We start from the raw sequence: 22,051 nt of genomic DNA on the forward strand, positions 1-22,051 counted from the left end.
GTAGAACTGACATTGCCAGATGATTTCAAGGTACACCCCGTGTTTCATGTGTCGTTACTCCGTCCCTATTCCTCTGATACCCGCAATGCCCCACCACCTCCCCCGGTAAAAGTACACGGGCAATGGGAATTTGAAGTGGCCAAAATTCTTGACTCCAGGCGCGTCCGTGGTGTTCTACACTATTTATTGGCTTGGAAAGGCTATGGGCCTGAGGATAATTCCTGGGAACCCGCGTCCACAGATCATGCTCCATGTCTTACTAAAAAATTCCATCTCCTGCACCCTTCCAAGCCCCGCCCTTTGAGAGGGTCCTTGGTGGGGAGGACTGTCAGGAATCCCCAAGGTGCCTCCTGCATTATCTGTCAGCATCCCTAGGGTTTTAGGGTTAAATCTTATCTCTGTTCTTAGTTAAACCTTCATGTTTCTAAGTAAACATAATGTGCTGAGTTACACAATTGGTTTTATCAATGCTTGTTTGCTAATGTGAGCAGGTGTAGACATGTGCTTCTAATTGGGTGTGGTGTAGACATGTGCTTCTAATTTGGTGTGGTGACTCATCCACATGTGGAAACTCAACTGCTTTCCTGATTGGCTATAAATAGCAGAGTGAAGCATGCCTCCCTGCTTGGCTTTGTTTTGCTTCCTGATCTCAGCATCTGATTTGGCAGTCCATCCCCTGCTGTCATCCTCATATTCAGGACTTTTGAGGCAATTATTTTCTTCATTCCTGTACCAGCTGACACCAGGCATTCCTCCAGCATTCCGGAAAAGACTGCTGATAAGTGACTAGTATTCTCCAGGGAGTTTGTTCTTTGAGCGCCACGCTTTCCTAGAACAGCTGGTGTATTTCAGACCTCGTATTTTGGCAGAGTGCTTATCTAGAAGAGACAAATGCATTTCTGAACATTCTACATTATTATTGTAGTTACTTGCCTAAATGTGCTTCAGGAAATCTGCTTGAGCTCAAGTACTACAAAAAGTGACAGTGCAAGATGCTAGTACTTCAGGAAATCTGCTTGAGCTCAAGTACTACAAAAAGTGACAGTGCAATTTTAAAAGAGCATTTACATGACTTTTCTTTCTCTAATAGCATAACTCTTGGATTTAAATTGTGTCATTCATGCCTGCGTTTCAGGTTTGAAGAATTTGCTTTTGAAGGGTTTTTCACACACGCTGTGAAACCAAACCAAACTGTGCCACCCTAACTGTTTACACCCAGAGTGGACATTTGTATTTCTTGGATTGTTTTTGTTCCTTTCAGTTTAACCCTATGCATGAAGGAAAGTTATATGTGACATAATTAATGCCCTTGTTTATCTTTCTTGTGCACGATAAGTGCAATCACAGTTCTAATTGTAGTGTACAACAGTGAATCTCTGTGAAGCCAGCCCTAGTGTCGCAGTACTTATTGTTATGGTTCTCAGTTTGGGGTTTTGGTAATGCAGTGTTAGTAATTGTGCCAACAGTTATTATAATCCAAGAAAAGTGCTATAGCATCCCGGTGTTCTTCTACCACTCCAGTGCCCATATCAGAAAGAGAGATTCAGTTTCAAGAAAGCTGAGTGCACTAACTCTACTATCACTCTGTCAACTACGACCTGCCCCCCGAAGATACAGGGTGCCTGACTGGACCGGCAAGACGTGGCAGTGTTTTGTCTCTTTCTCTTCCACTCCCCCTTTCCTTTTGGGACACCTGCTGGGGTTTCTGTGTCCAGCAGGAAGCGCTGGGAGGTGTTCCAGGAGGTCGGGGGCATACCATCGCCCCTCCAGACATCCTGCTTTTCAGGTGAGTGGCCCCATCTCGACACACGAACGTGGCGTAAGAGCAACGCAAATGAAAAGTGAGATTATGAAGCTATGCAAGACCACCTTGAGTGGCTTCATAAATCTCGAGTAATGTAACGCAGCACAGATCTCTGCGTTGCATTACTCTGTGCCAGGGAGACCTTATCATCGGTGTAACATGGGTGTTCCCACACAACATCCATGGTTTTTGATGCAGTTCCAGATTTACAAGAACAGGTCAACATGGGAATGTGCCAACAAGGAGATGCGTTTCAAGGAGAAATATCTTTATTTCTCCTCGTTTTTAACACTTTCTATGTATGCTGCATTCTACAGCACCCAAAGAAAAAGGAAAAAGCTTCTCAGGATTGTTTTTGTACAGGAAGGTGCCTGCACTGGCGCTCGGCATCCCATTGTGTGCCAGCACAGGGGAAAGGAGAGAAATATGCCATATTTAATTAAATACAGCGCATTCCTGCTCTTTGCCAGTGGCTCAGTGCAGTGCAGCAAGGTGACCTGCTGTGCTGCACTGCACCACTTTGTCATAAATATGTCCTTGAGTGTCCATCTCTTAAACGGTCTGCTCAAGCCCTTCCAACCTATGTTTGATTTCCCGAAGATGTAGATTGATGGTAGTAGAAGGAAGTCTGTAATTGGCAAGCAGCAGCAGAAATAAAAGAAACATTCACTCGTCATTTTCATTGTTAATTTATACCTAAAGTACAGGATTTGTGGTGCTAAAAATAGTGTAACGTTCTACCCAGCTTAAATGCCAAGAAAAAAGAATCAAAATTTAAAAGTGTTTTTAAGGTTCGCTTAAAATTATATAGCTTTTCACTTTTCTAAAATGCAATTTAAATTATTCCTGAGCATGGGGGACTAAGTGCCGAAAAATATATTTAATGAGTACTCTGTGCTCTGTAGTTCTTTCTAGAACTCCGAAACATTATCATATTTTTATAGGTTCCAAAAGATCCTTAAATTCTGTACACACTGCAAGTTGGATAACTGCAGTTTATGTAAACATAAGCTTTTACAATGGTGTGTTTTTGCGGAACACACAGTATCATTACTTAGACATGATTAATCTTTGGAAGAAAAGGAAGAATCCTCCTCAACAGGGCCAGAACATGGAACCAGAAGCTGACCCGGGGTTTACCTACATTTTTATAGAGGCCTCTCAGTCAAACAGGGCCCCCAATCATTAGGTTTTCAGTGCAGGAGTTGGGAGGTCCACAGCCATTGGGGCCAAAGAATAGTGTCCCAGAAATCAGGGTGGCTTCCCTTGACAATCAGCTTAGCATTGCTAGGTTTAATCTTAAGAAGGTTGTGGCCCATCCATTACTGGATCTCAGCCATACAGTCACTCAGTCTCAGTGTGGACATGGGAACCTGCTTATCTGGGCTAATGAGCTGAAAATCAGCAGCATAGGCCAAAGTCCTGCACCTGAAAGACCTAATCAGATCCAACAAAGTATGGACGTAGATAGTAAAAAGGTGTTAAAACGAAGAGCCGAGCGGCACTCCACACTGAATGGTCATCTTTTCATATCTTAATGTGAAAGTGAGAAAATCTGAAAGCAGTGTTTGAGAAACAACTTACGGTAGTCCAACGATGTGGGGTTGCACTAGTTTATGGTTACTGGATGAGCACTACATGGTCTATGGGTTCCAAGGTGGTGAAGAGATCCAGCAGGATCACTGGAGCTGCCTCCCCCTCATCAAGTATGGTCCTGATCTCAGTCCAAGGTCAGGATCATGCTGTGTCTGTCAGGAAGCCCAGTTTTCAAGGTGTTGGTAAGGCTCTTAAGGTGATTTATTTTTAAACTGTACTGATGATTTGTTGTTCTATAACACATAACAAATAACACTTAACACTTCACACATTTTTTGTAATCATTGCCCTTTTGCTCAGGACGTGCTACCAAAGGTTAGCTGAAGATTCCTAATGGAAAGCTGTTTACTTTTGGGGATTAGCTTGAGGAACATAAATCAAAAGTTTAGTTTCCCAAGCTTGCTGTATGCTCCCTTCCAAAGGACTGGCTTTGCTTCCTCACTCAGTATCTGGAAGCTTTGACATAGTGAGATCTTTCCTTAATATATGCTTTCAAAAGTCTATTCTTTTCTTGCAAACTTAATTTGAGGGAAACTATAATACAAGATTAATCTTTTTTGCTTCAAAAGCAAGGACATTGGTTAATAGTGTGGTAAGAACAAAAAAAGGGCTACACCCTGTCTTTAAACACCATCAAACTGCTTGTGAATACAGATTAGCACCAAACACACTGTCCTCCAGTCTATTACTTCAGTTAAGAAGGCTATGGGTTGCCTATCAGACCCTCTAAATGAGTGAGGTGAGATGTTTACTCAAGAAGACTGGACTTTTGGCAGATTTTTAAGATAAGGTACCACTTATTTCATATGTATGCAAATGTATCTCACATAGATATCCTATGTTCCTTATGTCATGTTATGTTATTAGGATTTGTAGAGCGTGATTTATCACCAGAAGATATCCAGGTACTAGACCAGGTGTGTAGGCCATCTGCTGGGGGTTAGTTGAAGACCCAGGTTGTTGTGTAGCCATTTTAGCTATATTTTAGCGAACTAGGCCTGCCACTGTGCACTTTAACCTAGATATGTTTTCTTCATATTGTTTTAACAATAGCCACATTTGTGGTCTTGTTTTATTTTCTCTATCTAGCTGTTCTTCACCTAGGCCAGCACTGTGTTCTTAAACAAGACATTTCTTTCACTCTGCTTTTCTCAAAGCTGCAGTAAGATAGGTTGCTGGCAAAAGTGGTACGCTTTGTCTCTAATGTTCACAGAAACATACACACTCTTACATGGGGATCCTTTCTTGGAACATCAGCTGTTTTATTATAAAAACACAACTTTGACCCATGTACGTTAGCAGGAGATTCCAGCCAGATGACTACGACTGTATGTGATTGCTGAGTGCTTCGCCACAGTTGCTTATGTAGATTACAGGTATCTTGCTCAGGTATGAGGCATGATGTCTTCCCGGGGAACCTGAAGGGCAGAACTAGAGCTTAACATGCTGTGCTCTAACATAGTCTAGGTAGGAACTATTCTACAAAACCATAATGACAATATGGTAGTGTTATTTTTATGTTTCACTCTCCTTGTCACAATTTTAATCCTGTCATGCTTCATCAGTGGTGGCCCGTCCTTTAGGGCGGAGGGGCCACGCCCCCCCACCCCATGAAAAGTGTCTGTCAGGCTGAACAAAGGTCAGCCTGACAGACACTCTTCATGCTCAGGTCAGGCAGCCAGGAGCAGACATGCGCGATTTGCACAGACTCCTGGCTGCCTGAGCTGAACTTTGCTGGGCTGAGGAGATCACAGCTCCTATGGGCGTGACCTCCTCGGCCCAGCAAAGGTGCCTCGAGGCCCTCCCCTGGGTGATGAGGAAAGCGTCACCAATTGACACTCTCCCTGGGCGCTTCAGTTTAAGCCCTGAAGCGCCCAGGGCGAGTGTCAATCAGTGACACTCCGTCACAGAGTGGGGTGGGGTCAGCAGTCTCACTGACCCCATCCCACTCTGTGACGAGGCTGGGACTGCTGCCTTCCCTCATTGGCTGACCTCAGGTCAGCCAATGAGGGAAGGCAGCAGTCCCAACCCTCCTGGGACCTGGAGGCTAAAGGTAAGTGTGTGTGTGTGTGTATGTATGTGTGTTATGTTTTACATTGAATGTTTGGTGCACACGTGCATGTTTGAGTGTTATGAGTGTTGTTAATGGATGTGCGTGCGTGCGTGCCTGTGTGTGTGAAAGAATGAATGTGTGTGATCTTGTAAAATGAATATTTGGTGTGTGCGTGCATGTTTGAATGGAACGAGTGTTGTTAATGGATGTGCGTGCGTGCGTGTGTGAAAGAATGAATGTGTGTGATCTTGTAAAATGAATGTTTGGTGCGTGCGTGCATGTTTGAATTGAGTGAGTGTTGTTAATGGATGAGCGTGCGTGCGTGTCTGTGTGTGAAAGAATGAGTCTATGTGTGTGTGTGTTTGTGTGTGTGCCCTGCCTGCCCCCCTCCCTCCCAAAGCTGCCGGCCGCCACTGTGCTTCATCGTCCTAGTTATTGCAAAACATGCTTTATTATCTAAGATGCATTTACTTCAATAAAACCTTATTGAACTTTACTCTGCCTCCGAGTGTCCTTGCATATGTGAGACTAATGTAACTGAGAGAAACGGATGAGATCTGAGTGACCACGATTTCCCTGAGAAGTCATTTGTGTCATGCGCTCGGTTGCCCAATCATCCCTGCTCTTGGGTGGAGATGAGGCACTGCTAGTTAGCCGGAACAAAACCCGGATTAGGCCGACAGGTGTCACCTGTAGTGGGTTCAGACTCAGTCCCCCACAGTTCAAGTGATTCTGTCACCTGAATCCAGTAGTCTCATTAGGATAATGAGAACCTATGCGACATGGCGCCGCCAACGTTTGGTCAGGCACTAATTTTGGGTCCTCCGGAGTATCTCTGTCTCACTACATGCAAAGACACCTCAGTAGTATATACGGAGACGTCCGTGGTATTGAGGATTTTCCTCCTCAGCGAAGTAGGGAGTACCTAACTAACGCTGTAGGTTGTTCAAGATTGAACTTTGAAAGGTTAATCCCCATTTGCGATGCTTATCTCTGAACAAAATTAACCATTCATTATGGCGAACCTGCAGCAAGTAGCAATTGCAGTCAATATGCAATCACCCCTGACTGCACATTTATTGGCACATGGCCTAACGGCCCAGTGGGGTCCTGTTACGTTTGTTGTTGAGGCTCATCCAGCCTATAGAACAGAAATGTTCTATTCTTGGGTCGCATTTCCAGCAGTTGATGGGAACACAAATACAAGCAGCCAAATCATAAGTAGCCACGGCTGCTGTTGCTGCAGTAACTTGTTCTTGATCAAAACCGGACAATAAGATATGGGGTACCGTGAAAGCACACCTTTTCCAAAAGCATTTCCTGCTAAATATACCTACCGCATGGGAGGCTTTCTAGACACAGAAGTAAAAATACCAGGTGTGGGAGTTTGAGTAATTCCCAATAAAGACCTAAGACCAAAGTTGATTAAAGCAGCGCATGAGGGGGTTGCCTCTACCCATGCTGGCATGGCAGCTACAATATCATTATTGCAAGCACGTTATTGGTGGCCAGGTCTATACAAACAGACCAAGCAGTATGTCCTTTGTTGCGATATCTGCCAACAAATAAAGGGGTCCACAGTCAAACGCCCACCTCAAACACCTCTCATAATTTCAAACAAACCAATACAATGTGTGTTCTTGGACTATTGTGGTCTCCTAACACCGGACAGTGCATACAAATACATTTTAGTCACTGTTGACTCCAGATTTCTATGGGTGTGGCCACAATGCTCGGCTGACGCTCAGACTGTTATTAAAGATTTGCAAGTCTTCATCGGCACATATGCAGTTGCGGCTTTCCATTCGGATCAGGGCCCTGCTTTCGCCTCAAGGGCGTTAGGGGTCCAACTCCATTACTCGTCTCCATTTCATCCCGAGGGAAATAGTGTCATGGAGCAACGAACCCGAGATTTAAAGCAATCCTTAACAGCCAGAGTATTAGGTACGGGTCTTAGTTGGCTTAATCACCTGCATGGAGTCCAGAGAGCCCCTAATAATCTGCCTAGAAGGTCCCTGGGGGGGTCGTACTTCATACAAGTACCTGTTTGGAACTCAAATGTATGGTCCAGATCTTGATGGTCCTGGCGTGGAGGCGGCAGAAACACCTTTTGACATAAATGAACATGTCACTGTCTTGCATGAATTATAACAGTTCCGTGATGACAAAGCTTCCGCCACTGCTGCCTCCGTAGGAATTAAGGATGTACCAATAACATCTACCGGCTGGATTCCAAAGGTTGGGGATCTAGTACGTGAAAAGGTTGCTGTGAAAAAGGAGTTCAGTCCTTCCTATTGTGCACCGGTCTCAGTCCTCGGAATACACGGTGTCAGAACTGTCATTCTACCACCGTTGCCTGGTGCTAAAGAAAAACGCTTTGTCTCCATCAACAATGTCAAGTTACACCATGAGCACGATCCTGCACAGCAGACCAAGAGGAACAACCAGTAGTTCCTGAATCCCTCTCACTACTGGTCAAGGTGTCCCCCTACAAGTTTTGAGCAGCAACGCTGACACCTCTCCGAGCTTGGGGAGGGTGGAAAATGATCTTGCATTAGTTTCACTAACATATATTACAACAAATAACACAGAGATTGCTGATCGATTTGATTCAACTTCTACACAGACGGGTGGCATCTTTTACACTGAACCACCGCAGGTGACCCCTACCAGTTCTCCTCCTTCAAATATAGCTCCAGTTAATGCAAGAACTGCTTCTGGATACTCTGCAGACATCAATGACACTTTTTCGGATTCATTTGCCTCTTCTACACCTGAACTGCCCAAAACACGTAAGCTGATAAATTGGTTTAAAACAAATTACTTTATTTTCCTAAGGAACTATCTGTGGCTTTCCTTGACTATATCAGCTTTCCTCCTTTGGATTGGCTTTGTTATTACTTTCTTTCTATTAATACATGGTCATTACCTTCCTAAAAAGATCAGCAGTTGAACTGGTGAATGAGGTCCTAAAACCCCATTTTTCATCACACAAGGTCCTCAGAGACTTGTCTTTCGTGAACATTTCCACTATACCAATTCCTGATGGGATTGTTTGGGATAAAGGGGGTCATTCTGACCCTGGCGGTCATGGACCGCCAGGGCCAACGACCGCGGAAGCACCGCCAACAGGCTGGCGGTGCTTCCATGGGCATTCTGACCGCGGCGGTACAGCCGCGGTCAGAAACGGGAAACCGGCGGTGTCCCGCCGGTTTCCCGCTGCCCTAGGGAATCCTCCACGGCGGCGCTGCAAGCAGCGCCGCCATGGGGATTCCGACCCCCTTCCCGCCAGCCTGGTTCTGGCGGTTTTCACCGCCAGAACCTGGCTGGCGGGAACGGGTGTTGTGGGGCCCCTGAAAATCGCGACGGGTGCAACTGCACCCGTCGCACACCAGCAACTCCGCCGGCTCCATTCGGAGCCGGCATCCTCGTTGCTGGTGCTTTCACGCTGGGCGGGCGGGCGGCCGGCCTTTTGGTGGTCGCCCGCCAGCCCAGCGGGAAAGCCAGAATGACCGCCGTGGTCTTTTGACCGCGGTGCGGTCTTCTGGCGGCGGAACTTTGGCAGGCGGCCTCCGCCGCCCGCCAAATTTGGAATGACCGCCAAAGTCACATTTGATATATATGTCAACATCAGGACAGTGCGCGCTCTACGGGCGACGTAAATGCAAAACCCCAGTCCTTATGTAAAGTCATATGTCATGCATTGTTTTTCTATGCAGTATGTTAACCTTTTGCATTGCAGAGCATTTACCTTGAAAAGTCATTAATGCTGTTTCTAATTTATTGTTCATTTGCAAGGCTTGTTTGCAGGACTACAGGGTGTGGTCCTTTATTCTAAAACTTTCTAGAAGCCTTTCTTGCAGCATGGTTGGGTGTGGCTCGTGGGCGGGGTTTGGCTCTATATAAGGGAGCCAGCACAGCTCCACGTGCTCACTATTCAGAGGTCCCGGTGCAGAGCAGCAGTATTTTCCAGAGCTCCTGTCCCGGATGCCTATCCAGTCATTTCCAGGCCTGCCCTCGTTTATTTGGTGATCTTCAAGCAGGGCGGTAAGGCAGAGGTCGGGTTAGGCCCCCGACTCCGTTTTCCAATGACACTCAAGTTTTGGGCCTAAACTTAAAAATCGCGCATGCGATTGTTTTCATGCCATTTGGTTCTTGATAAGCGCACAATCATTTAATGGCATTTGTATTGTAAATTCCGAATCGGCAACAGTGTGCGCGATTCATTCCAGGCATTTACTTCTTGGCATTCAGATCGGCAGTGCGCGTGATCATTTTGTGGCATTTGTATTGTGAATTCCGAATCGGCAACGGTGTGCGCGATTTATTCCAGGCGTTTACTTCTTGGCATTCAGATCGGCAGTGCGCGCGATCATTTCATGGTATTTGTATTGTGAATTCCGAATCGGCAACAGTGTGCGCAATTCATTCCAGGCATTTACTACTTGGCATATAGATCAGCAGTGCGCGCGATCCTTGCATGGCATTTGGTTCTTGATAATAGAATCGGCAACAGTGTGCGCGATTCATTCCTGGTGTTTTAACTTTTGAAATACAGATCAGCAGAGTGCGCGATCGTTTCTAGACATTGAAATCTAGATGTGCAGTTTGATTAAGGTGCATAATATTCCCTGAGCATTTGAGTCTTGAAACTCTTAATCAGAGAGAGACGTAGCAGTGTTATTCATGGTTCTAGTACAGTTCATTCATGCAGAGAAAACCAGGTGTTCTTTAACCTTTGTTATAATACAGTGACCATTCCAAGAACCAATTGGAGGGTATTATTCAATGTCCATAGTATTCTTGAAACACAGATTCAATAGAGTGTTATTCAAGGTTCATAGTATTCTAAAAACACAGATTTAATAGAGTGTTATTCAATGTTCATAGTATTCTTGAAACCCAGATCCAACAGAGTGTTATTTATTGTTCCCAAAAATATAATACGTTAATTCTGGATTGTTCATAGGAAAACCTTGTATAACCTTTCTTGATTTCCAGGTACCTAGATTCTTGAGGCCTAGTTATAGTGAAGCCTTGGCCATTCATGTTTTCAGCATAAGTGTTTATTTGAAACAAAACTTATTGAAAGTCATTGTGATTAATCTTGCAATTGTGTTGTTTAACTCTTGCTTCCACAGGTCTCCTTCCCTGCTGTTCCCAACCCAAAACCCATTCCCCCACTTGGCCATTCTTTAACTCTGTGCTATATAACTAGTGAAGTTTGGAGCTGCCAAGAGGTGGACATGTTGGGAACATGCGCAAGCCCCGAGGATCTGGTCTCCTTGACAATATACGGCCCCACGGAGGTCATTCAAATAGCATATGTGTTTAGCATTCCATGTAATAATACCCGGAGTTGTTTCTGATGACTGGGATGTGAAAACAGTTGATTCTATGATGACTGAATTGCAGTATTTTACTGTATTTGAAAGTGAGGATGTTTATCAATCCAAAGAGAATTATGGTGACATGTTTTGCTATAATTATTATGGACACCATTTCATTCACAGAGGAAGTACCCCACAGACTATGTTTAATTACACACAATGGGAACATCGTCCAACTCCACCACAAGGGAGCTCTAAAACATAATCTGAAAAATGTGCATATTTTTCTGGGCACAATGTTAAAAACGCTGAGTCATATTATTTCAAATCACCATTGATGGAAAATGAACATATATAATTGACAGATACGAAATTCATTTATTCGGATTCCTTTGCTTCCCGGTTGGCTATAGAACGCTATGAATATCGGTTGAAGTCAATTGACTTAGAAAGTGTCTGGGGAACAAAAAATTGGCAAATAAGGGGAAAGGTAGCTTCATTCAGAGCATGCCTGATACCTGTTCAAATGTTATTTTTAAATGAAACTGTACAACAGACAAGCTGTTTAGGCTTAGCAAAAATTAAGGAATTGAATTCGCCCAGTACTCCAGCCCCTGCTAAATTTTACAAATGGCAAAAATATATTAATGCAACTGAAGATCAGCTCGATGAATGGGTCCAGAAAGGAACATTTAATGCTTCACTTTCACGTCCTAGTGGGTGGTTATTGTGGCCAATAGATACCAATGGGTGCCATAAACGTTTTCCATACTCCACTGGGGTTTTAGGACAAGTAGGCCAGACCCTCGCTATATGTTATCTGAACATGCGGGTAGAATCACAACATAGAGTGTAGGGAAAATATGCCTATTTCAACGCTTCAATTCACGTCCTGCTTAAAATACATTCCAGCAGATATGAAAGGCTAGGAGATAGCTATATCCATGAGGTGTGGGAACTACCCTTCTCATTCAAATGTCTCAGTGGCATGAAAGAGGTCTTTCATAGCAGTAGTGAACGAGAGACTTCTGTCAGCCATTCAATGGTTTGTAAACAGCTGTCCTTTCACGGGGCGTGTAACGCTTCGGTAGCGAACCTGGCTTGTTATCTGAAGGGAGTCCCAATCCCCTTGATTAGACCTGTGTTACAGGTGCTCTCGAATGGCAACTATGTCCTCCTCAATAGTGAAAACTGTTGTGGGGTGTGAGCCGGAATAGTTTATGTAATTTCGGTCTCTAAGATTGTTACATGCTGCGGGAACATACTTTTTCCTCCTACACAACAGAGGGAAGTAGCTGAGATTTGGCCCCATATCGCTACTTCAAATGTGAATTTTGACAAGTTGAGCAGACTCAAGTGTCTTTTAACTTGACATTATTGACATTCCCATATATATATGCCTTAAGTTGAATTTGAGTAGCTTTTATACATAATTAGGTTTTGAACCACCTTTGAACCGGCAAGGGGAGGGTGTTGTGTAGCTATCTTAGACACGTTATTTTAGCAAACTAGGACTGCCACTGCGCACTTTAACCTAGATATGTTTTATTCATATTATTTTAACAATAGCCACATTTGTTGTCTTGTTTTATTTTCTCTATCTAGCTGTTCTTCACCTAGGACAGCACTGTGTTCTTAAACAAGACATTACTTTCACTCTGTGCTTTTCTCAGGGCTGCAGTAAGATAGGTTGCCAGCAAAAGTGGTACAATTTGGCCCTCATTACAACCCTGGCGGTAAATCCCGCTTAGCGCCGTGCAGAAGACCGCCAACATACTGCTGCGGCTGCCCAATTCCGCTACAGGTATTACGACCCACAGCTTGGAATCCGCCACAATACAGGCACCCACACAAGTCCGCCACACCAAAGGTCAGTGATAAACTGCCGATACCAAAACCGACACGTCACGCCAACAAGAATACGCCCACACTATCAGGACCCACGAATCAACGCAGCGGACTTTCAGCCGCGGTAAACCATTGGCGGTACACACCGCCACGCTCAAAATACACACAAATTTACAAAACACCAGCACATTGGACAATTCGAAATACACACACCTGATACACATACACACACCACACCCACACACCCAATCCAATATAAAACACACACCCACATCACCCACAAACCCTTACTACCAGAAATTTGAAAGCAGGCCAGAGAGAGACACTACCTTAAACAACACCAGCATCCACAGACACACAACACCATCACTTACACAACATTCACGCACCTCAAACAACACACACCAACACATCCCCTCACACATCACAACACACACCATCTCACACATCATCCACACCACATCATGGCACCTCAACGACACCCCAGGTTCTCTGAGGAGGAGCTCATCCGGGTAGAGCCACAGCTATTCGGATCACGGGTGCAGCACACCTCCATTGCAATTAAGATGGAGCTATGGTAGAGAATTGTCGACAGAGTCAACGCAGTGGGACAGCATCCAAGAACACGGGATGACATCAGGAAGAGGTGGAACGACCTACAGGGGAAGGTGCGTTCCGTGGTCTCCAGACACCAGATTGCAGTACAGAGGACTGGCGGTGGACCCCCACCACCTCCCCCACAACTAACAACATGGGAGGAGCAAGTCTTGGCAATACTGCATCCTGAGGGCATCGCAGGAGTAGCAGGAGGACTGAACTCTGGTAAGGCAAATCTTTACTACTTTATCACCCACCCTACCTGCATGCCATCACATACCGTACCCTTACCCTCACACCCATCACCCCAACAACCCACAGATTCCCCACCAACACAACCCGCACATCCCCAAAAAAAGCCCTGCATGTAACACCAATGCATGGACACCCATCACCAAAGCATGTCCAGTACAGATACCCACACAGACCCCAAACCAACTATCACACAAGGACCAAGCCAAGAATGCAAGCACTGGAGTACAGGGTCACTCACCCACTGCACATGATGGCACACACAGATGCATGCTTTTACACCCCTACAGGACCCCTACAGGACACCCCTACAGGAGCCCTACAGGACCCCTACCCAACGTCACTAGACAGGAGGTGCCAGAGATACCCAGTCCACCCACAGAAGAGACCCACAGTGATGACAGCAGCTCTGCACAAATGGATCAAGATGACCAGCCCGGCCCATCAGGGACCTCGGGACAGTCGGTTCCCCTGACACAGTCACAAGCCACTACAGACCTTCCCCCCTCAGGAAACACCAGCAAAGCACCCACCCAGCGGGCCCATCCCTCTGTCCCCAGGACACGTCAATCAGCAGTGTGTCCACCACTACAGGGAACCCAGGCAACCCCACTAACACAGGACCTGGGGGCAGTGGCAGTGGGCACACGGTTCAGGGGACAGAGGCACAGGACAACAGGGAAGCTGGGAGGGCTGCAGTGCAACAGGAGAAGGACAGGCCCAGGGAACCAACTCTCCACGAGGCCCTCTCCAACATCATGGGAGCTTACCATCATTCCCAGGAGACGATGGCAACGGTCCTGGACAAGTTTCAGGAGACCCAGCGGCTGCAGGAGGATCACTACCTTGGGGTCAGAGAGGACTTGAAGTCCATTAAAAACACCATGGTCACCATTGCAGGGGTGCTGGCAGACCTTGTCAACACCAGGAGGGACACAGTGGCACAACAGAGGGCCCCTGACACTAGCCTGGACGATGAACAGCCCTCCACCTCCGCGGGCGCTAGTGGACAGGAGGCACCGCCACAGGAACACAACACCAGCACCCCACCCCCTGCAGATGGAGAACCACCCCACAAACGGTACCTGAGATCCAGGAACAAGACAGAGAACATTGCCAAGAACCCCGCCAGGAAATTAGACCCCCCTGGATGTCACCCTTCTGTCCCACTTTGTCACCCTGTCCATCCTTAAACTGCCATTGCTCCACTTCCAATGCCCCTTAGGACAATGCACCTGTGAAACAAATAGACTGGACTCTGCCATGGACATTCCTCCACCATCCCCCCAGCCCGTTTTACAACCCCCTCCACTTATTAGCACAGAAATAAACACACTTCAATCACAAAACAATCTGGAGTCAGTCTGTGCTTTCACAAATGTGTAATTGCAATAACCATAGAATATAGCAATGTCAATTTACTTGTGCACATACCGATGTAACACAGCTGTAGGCCAGTAGGAAATATAGCAGAGGGCACAAAGTGGGACCCACATCTGTGAAATGGAAAGGCAAAGTGACAAGTCAGGGTCCATACATTGAGTGAAAATGACACTTATGCTAGATCCAACAATAGTATGAGATGTGGGAGGCAGTGACATTTTCTTACCTGTGTCTCACTGGAATTATTGCATGATTATGTTGTTTCGGTTGTCAATATCCTCTTCTGCTGCCTCCTCTTCTTCACTGTCCACAGGCTCCACAGCTGCCACAAGACCACCAGCTGGCCCATCCTCCTGCAGAAAAGGCACCTGCTGTCTCAAAGCCAGGTTGTGCAGCATACAGCAGGCCACGATGATCTGGCACACCTTCTTTGGTGAGTAGTATAGGGAACCACCTGTCATATGGAGGCACCGGAATCTGGCCTTCAGAAGGCCGAAGGTGCGTTCGATCACCCTCCTAGTTTGCCCATGTGCCTCATTGTAGCGTTCCTCTGCCCTTGTCCTGGGATTCCTCACTGGGTTCAGTAGCCATGACAGGTTGGGGTAACCAGAGTCACCTGCAAATATCGAGGGACAACTGTTAGACACACACTAACCCTTAGGGAGAACCCCATAGCCAGACACCTATTCATACTGTATAGGGTCCTTGGCCTCATCTATTAGCCACACACGGTGCCTCTGGAGTTGCCCCATCACATAAGGGATGCTGCTATTCCTCAAAATGTAAGCATCATGCACTGAGCCAGGAAACTTGGCATTCACATGGGAGATGTACTGGTCTGCCAAACACACCATCTGCACATTCATCGAATGGTAGCTCTTCCGGTTTCTGTATACCTGTTCACTCATGCGTGGGGGTACTAATGCCACATGTGTCCCATCAATGGCACCAATGATGTTGGGGATATGTCCCAGGGTATAGAAGTCACCTTTCACTGTGGGAAAATCCTCCTCCTGAGGGAACACGATGTAGCTGCGCATGTGTTTCAGCAGGGCAGACAACACTCTGGACAACACGTTAGAGAACATTGGCTGGGACATCCCTGATGCAATGGCCACTGTTGTTTGAAAGGAACCACTTGCCAGGAAATGGAGTACTGACAGGATCTGCACTAGAGGGGGTATCCCGGTGGGATGGCGGATAGCTGACATCAGGTCTGGCTCCAACTGGGCACACAGTTCCTGGATTGTTGCACGATCAAGTCTGTATGTGACTATGATGTGTCTCTTTTCCATTGTCGACAGGTCCACCAGGGGTCTGTACACCGGAGGATGCCGCCATCTCATCACCTGCCCCAGCAGACGTGCCCTATGGAGGAGAACAGCGAGCAGAGAGTCAGCCACCACTGAGGTATCACAAAATGTAATTTGCAGAAATGTATTAATCCGCAATGTGCCTGTAACTGTGTGTATTCCAGGCCTAGATAGGTGTGACGCAGTTATTATTAATGCCATGTGGCCCCCTGAAATGGCGGCTCCCTGACCTGTAAGGTGGGACAAGGGGATATGAGGTAACTGCGCTGGCGTTGTACACCGTCGCGGTGGGCGGTCGAAGACCGCGGCACAATTCTGCATTGGTTAACATTGGGCCCTATGGGTCCTACGGTACGCACCGCTGCGGACGTGACCACCATTTTCTGTCTGTTCACTCACTTGATACCTGACCTTCAACAGGAGAGGACCTACACTGCAAGTGCTGCTGTGACCTGTGTCTGGAAGCGACAATGGCTACAGTGTCTGGGGAAAGGGCCCCTGCCTTCACTTCGGAGGAGTTGGAGAAACTAGTGGATGGGGTCCTCCCCCAGTACACGCAACTGTACGGTCCTCCAGACAAACAGGTGAGTACACTGTGAGCATGCTGAATGGGCAATGCCTGCTTTGAGTGGTGTGGCTGGAAGATAAATGGGGGGGGGGGGGCTGAGGCCTACATGTGCGGATGGTGAGTGTATGTGCATCATGGCATGGGTGGGAACTGGTGGGCAATGAGTATGACGGTCCGGATGGGTGAGTAATGTCCTTTCACCCTGTACCATTCCTCTAGGTCAGCGCTCACCAGAAGAAGGCTATTTGGCGTGCCATCGCCAAGGACGTCCGGACCTTGGGGGTCTACCACAGACGGAGCACCCACTGCCGTAAAAGATGGGAGGACCTGCGCCGCTGGAGCAAGAAGACGGCGGAGGCCCACCTGGGGATGACCCCCCTGATGTTCCGGATCCTGAAGGTGGCCTATCCGGAGTTGGATGGGCGCTTGAGGGAGGGCATCACAGCAGCCACAAGGGGGTGAGTACACTCTCATTCAGCTGACTCTGCGCGCACTACGAGGTGTCTGGGCGGGGGAGGTGGGCAGTGGGTTCCCCTAGGCCAGGGCGATCTTGGTAGGCAAGGTCCCTTGTGAGGCAGGCTATGTGGCACCCCAACCCCACTAGTGGTAGGAGCCACCTACACCTAGTCAGGTTCCTGTGACTTCCAGGTGTGCAGCAATTGGGCTTAGGCCTCGTACCCCATGGGCATGTGAAAAATGTAGGAACTATAAGTGCATGGCGTAGTGCAGAGGGCTGCTCACTGTCTGTTGTGTCCGCCAACGGTAGTGGTGTTGCATGCACTGAACATGTCTTTCTTCTGTCTTTCCCCCCCTTTTTTGTGGTCTCCCTGTTATTGTGTGCAATAGCATCATCAGGCGGAGGAGCATTGGCACCAGAGCAGGAGGGAGCTGCATCCCACTTGGCCCTGGAGGGTGAAGCTACGGAGTCTGAAGCCACCAGTGGGACGGAGGGCATGGGGGGCTCCACGGCGGGGACAGGAGCAGAGACCAGCGACAGCGACTCCTCCTCTGATGGGAGCTCCCTTGCGGTGGTGGGCCCCTCTGTGCCCACAGCATCAACAGGTACAGCCGCCACCCCCCCTACCAGCACCACCCTCCCAGCAGCCCCTCAGCATCTGTCCCGTGCCCACTCACCTAGGAGGGTGGGCATCTCCTTCGCCCCAGGCACCTCAGGCCCTGCCCCAGTCAGCCCTGCTGCCCTCAGTGAGGAGGTTATTGACCTCCTGAGATCCCTCACTGTTGGGCAGTCTACCATTCTGAATGCCATCCAGGGTGGTGAGAGGCATTTGCAACAAACAAATGCATACCTGGTGGGCATTCATTCTGGCCAGGCAGCCCAACAGAGAACATTTCAGGCTCTGGCCTCAGCACTGATGGCAGCCATTGTCCCGGTGTCCAGCCTCCCCCCTCCAACCTCCTCCACCCAGACCCAATCTCCTGTACCTCTGCCTATCCCAAGCACACCATCAGACCCGCATGCACACACATCAACACACAAGAGTGGCTCAGGCAAAAATAAGCACCACACATCCCACAGGCACTCACACAAGCAACATACCCATGCACACATACCAACATCCACCGCCTCCACTGTGTCCCCTCCTCCACGTATCCCTCTGAGTCTCATCTCCACTCACACCTGCTAGCACTACATCCTCAGCCACTACCTCCATCACCAGCACGCCCATCACCATACACTGTTCACGTGCAATCACCACCCCCACTACCATTCACACATCCCCAGTGTCCTCTACCAGTGTGTCTGTGAGCCCTCCTCCCAAAGTACACAAACGCAGGCACACACCCACCCAACAGCCATCCACCTCACAACAGCCTCCAGCCCATGCACCTTCACCCAAATTCAGCAGATGTACACCTCCTACAACCACTACCTCTTCCTCCACTCCCAAACCCCTTCCATCTACCCGTCCCAGTGTGTCTAAAAATCTTTTCCTGGCTAACATTGACCTCTTCCCTACACCTTCCCCCTGTCCTTCCCCTAGGACCAGGCTTTCCAGGTCCCAGCCCAGCACCTCAGCCACCACATCCCCAGGCATAGTGGTGCCAGCAACTGCGGGGTCATGGAGTGCGCCAACCATCAGGGCTGCCAGTGTGCCACGTAGCGAGGGCAAGGACATTCTGCCACCTGCCAAGGTGAAAAAGGTGCCCACATCCCAGAGGGAGAAGCCAAAACCACCAGCCACCAAGGGTTCAACGAAAACGAAAGGGGATAGTGGCAAGACAACTGCGCCACCATCCAAGGTGGGGAAGGGCTAAAAACAGAAGGGCTGGTCAGGAGAGGGCATGGTGGCACAGACTGAGGGACCAGTGTCACACCTTCTGTCCACGTCCACGCCAACCTGTACGGCGGCGAACACCGCCACCTGCACCGCCACCTGCACCACCACCTGCACCACCTCCGGCACGTCTACAGCCGCTGCGATAGTCCCCAACCTCTTCCCCGGTGGGCAGCAGTCCGAGGCTGCAGGAGACATCCTTCTTTCTCCTTCAGCAGGTGCTGACACATGCCCCGCCACCAGCCCCGCCACCACAGACCCCGGCGCCAGCACTGCCACCACAGTCACCACAGACCCTGCCGCTAGCCCTGCCGCCACAGGCCCCGCCGCCAGCGCAGCCACCACAGACCCCGCCGCCAGCACCGCCACCACGCACCCCGCCACCAGCACCGCCACCACCGCCACCACAGACACCGCCGCAAGCACCGCCAGCGGCCCCGCGACGTCCTCGGACAGTGGCACAACCGCTGACATGCCTACCATCCCCAGTGGTCAGTCGTCCGAGGCTGGTGGTGAGTTCTAGTACCCTGGGCAGCTTCCATGAAGCATTACTGTCATCACTGTTGGCACCTGCAGGTGGAATGCGAAGCCGCAGCAGTGTGGGGTATGTCGCTGCCTCCATGGCGTATCATGCTACCTGTACCTCGCCAATGTCGTGCCACGCACACCCAGGTGATTGAATTGTACCGGCCACACTGCACGTGGAGCACTCTGGGCACCAGGCCCCCTCCAGAACCAGTGGAGAATCACATCCACTACCTCAGTCCTTGGCAGGATGAAGCAATCTGGGCACCAAGCCCCATCCAGAACCAGTGGAGAGATACATCCACTACCTCAGTCCTTGGCAGGATGAAGCACTCTGGGCACCAGGCCCCCTCCAGAACCAGTGGAGAATCACATCTACTACCTCAGTCCTTGGCAGGATGAAGCACTCTGGGCACCAAGTCCCCTCCGGAACCAGTGGAGAGATACATCCACAACCTCAGTCCTTGGCAGGATGAAGCACTCTGAGCACCAGGCCCCCTCCAGAACCAGTGGAGAATCACATCCACTACCTCAGTCCTTGGCAGGATGAAGCAATCTGGGCTTCAGGCCCCCTCCAGAACCAGTGGAGAGATACATCCACTACCTCAGTGCTTGGCAGGATGAAGCACTCTGGGCACCAGTCCCCCTCTAGAACCAGTGAAGACTGTTATCCACTTGAGAGACTGTGGCTTTGCACTCCCCAGGATAAAGCAGCGGGAAAACCACCCACTTGTGAGACTTGAGAGACTGTGGCTTTGCACTCCCCAGGATAAAGCAGCGGGCAAACCACCCACTGGAGAGACTTGAGAGACTGTGGCTTTGCACTCCCCAGGATAAAGCAGTGGGCGAACCACCCACTGGAGAGACTTGAGAGAATGTGGCTTTGCACTTTCCAGGATAAAGCAGTGGGCATGGAGCCCCCTCGTGCAGCAGTGGCATTGTGCGTTCATGTGGCTGAGGTGCCCCCTCCCCCTCCCTCTGAGGTGCCTGTTTCATTTCAATCTGATGCCCCTGCAGTGTTCTCTCCGTTTCCAGTCCGGTATCTAGTGTGGGCTTCGCCCATGCATTTTGGGCCCAGTGGTCCACGGACAATGATTTGTGCACTATCCGGACTTGTGTAGTTGGTGTACATAATTGTATTTACTCGATTTTGAACTTTGATAATGAGATTTCACATGATTACATTTGTTCAAATCATTTCCTTTTGTCCTTGTGTTCTTCCAGGGGGTGGGGGGTGTATGTGTAATGTTGCTGCCTGTATTTGTGTGTATGGTGTTGTGGGTGAGGGTGGGCATGTTGCGTGTGTGTGTCACTCTCTTTTCCCTCCCCCTCCCCTGTGTTGTAGGTGCAGTACTCACCATGGTCGTCGCCGCCCGCCGTCTTTGGGGCTCCTGATAGAAGAGAAGGAAGACCAGCATCAGCAGTATCTGCAATTCGGGCTCCATGGCGTCCTGGTTCCTCGTGGGGTGTGGAGAGGTGAGTGTTTTCCCTTCTGTGTACTCTTTCTGCTGTGTTTTTGTTCGCGTTGGTTCCGCCCCGGAAAAGGTGGCGGATAGGCCTCTTGTGATACGGTGGGCGGTACATTGTCTTCCGCCTGTCTGTTGGCGCTTACCGCCGCAGTGTTTGTTTCTACCGCCTTGGCGGTCGGAGTGTTAAAGTGCTGTCTATGTTGGCGGTTTCTGCCATGTTCATGATTCCATTTTTTTTCCGCCGGACTGTTTGCGGTATTACCGCCGCTTTAACACCAACTGAGTCTCTTGCTCAAGTATGAGGGATGATGTCTTCCCTGGGGAACCTGAAGGGCAGAATTAGAGCTTAACATGCTTTGCTCTAACATAGTCTAGGTAGGAATTATTCTAAAAAACGTAGTGACAATAATGTAGCGTTTCTTTCATGTTTCACTCTCCTTGTCACAATTTGAATCCTGTCATGCTTCATCATCCTAGTTATTGCAATACATGGTTTATTATCTAAGATGCAGTTACTTCAATAAAACCTTATTGAACTATATTCTGCCTCTGATTGTCCTTCCGTATGTGAGACTAATGTAACTGAGAGAAACGGATGAGATCTGAGTGACCACAATTTCCCTGAGGAGTCATTTGTGTCATGTGCTCGGTTGCCCAATCATCCCTGCTCTTGGGTGGAGATGAGGCACTGCTAGTTAGCCGGAACAAAACCCGGATTAAGCTGATAGGTGTCACCTATAGTGGGTTCAGACTCAGTCCCCCACAGTGCAAGTGATTCTGTCGCCAGAATCCAGTAGCCTCATTAGGATAATGAGAACCTACGCGACAAGGTCTTCAGGCTCTCGTGGAATTGTAGAAGCGAAGAGGAGGCCCTGATGTGTGGAGGGAAGTAGTTCCATGTTTTGGGAGTGATGTAGTAGAAGGCTAGGCCTCCTGTTCTGCTTTTACAGATACAGGGGTGTATGCGAAGAAGAGGGAGTCTGAGCATAGGGCTCTGGTAGGTTAGTGGAAGTGGA

This window comes from Pleurodeles waltl, chromosome 1_1, assembly GCF_031143425.1.
Source record: "Pleurodeles waltl isolate 20211129_DDA chromosome 1_1, aPleWal1.hap1.20221129, whole genome shotgun sequence".
NCBI classification, from domain to species: domain Eukaryota; kingdom Metazoa; phylum Chordata; class Amphibia; order Caudata; family Salamandridae; genus Pleurodeles; species Pleurodeles waltl.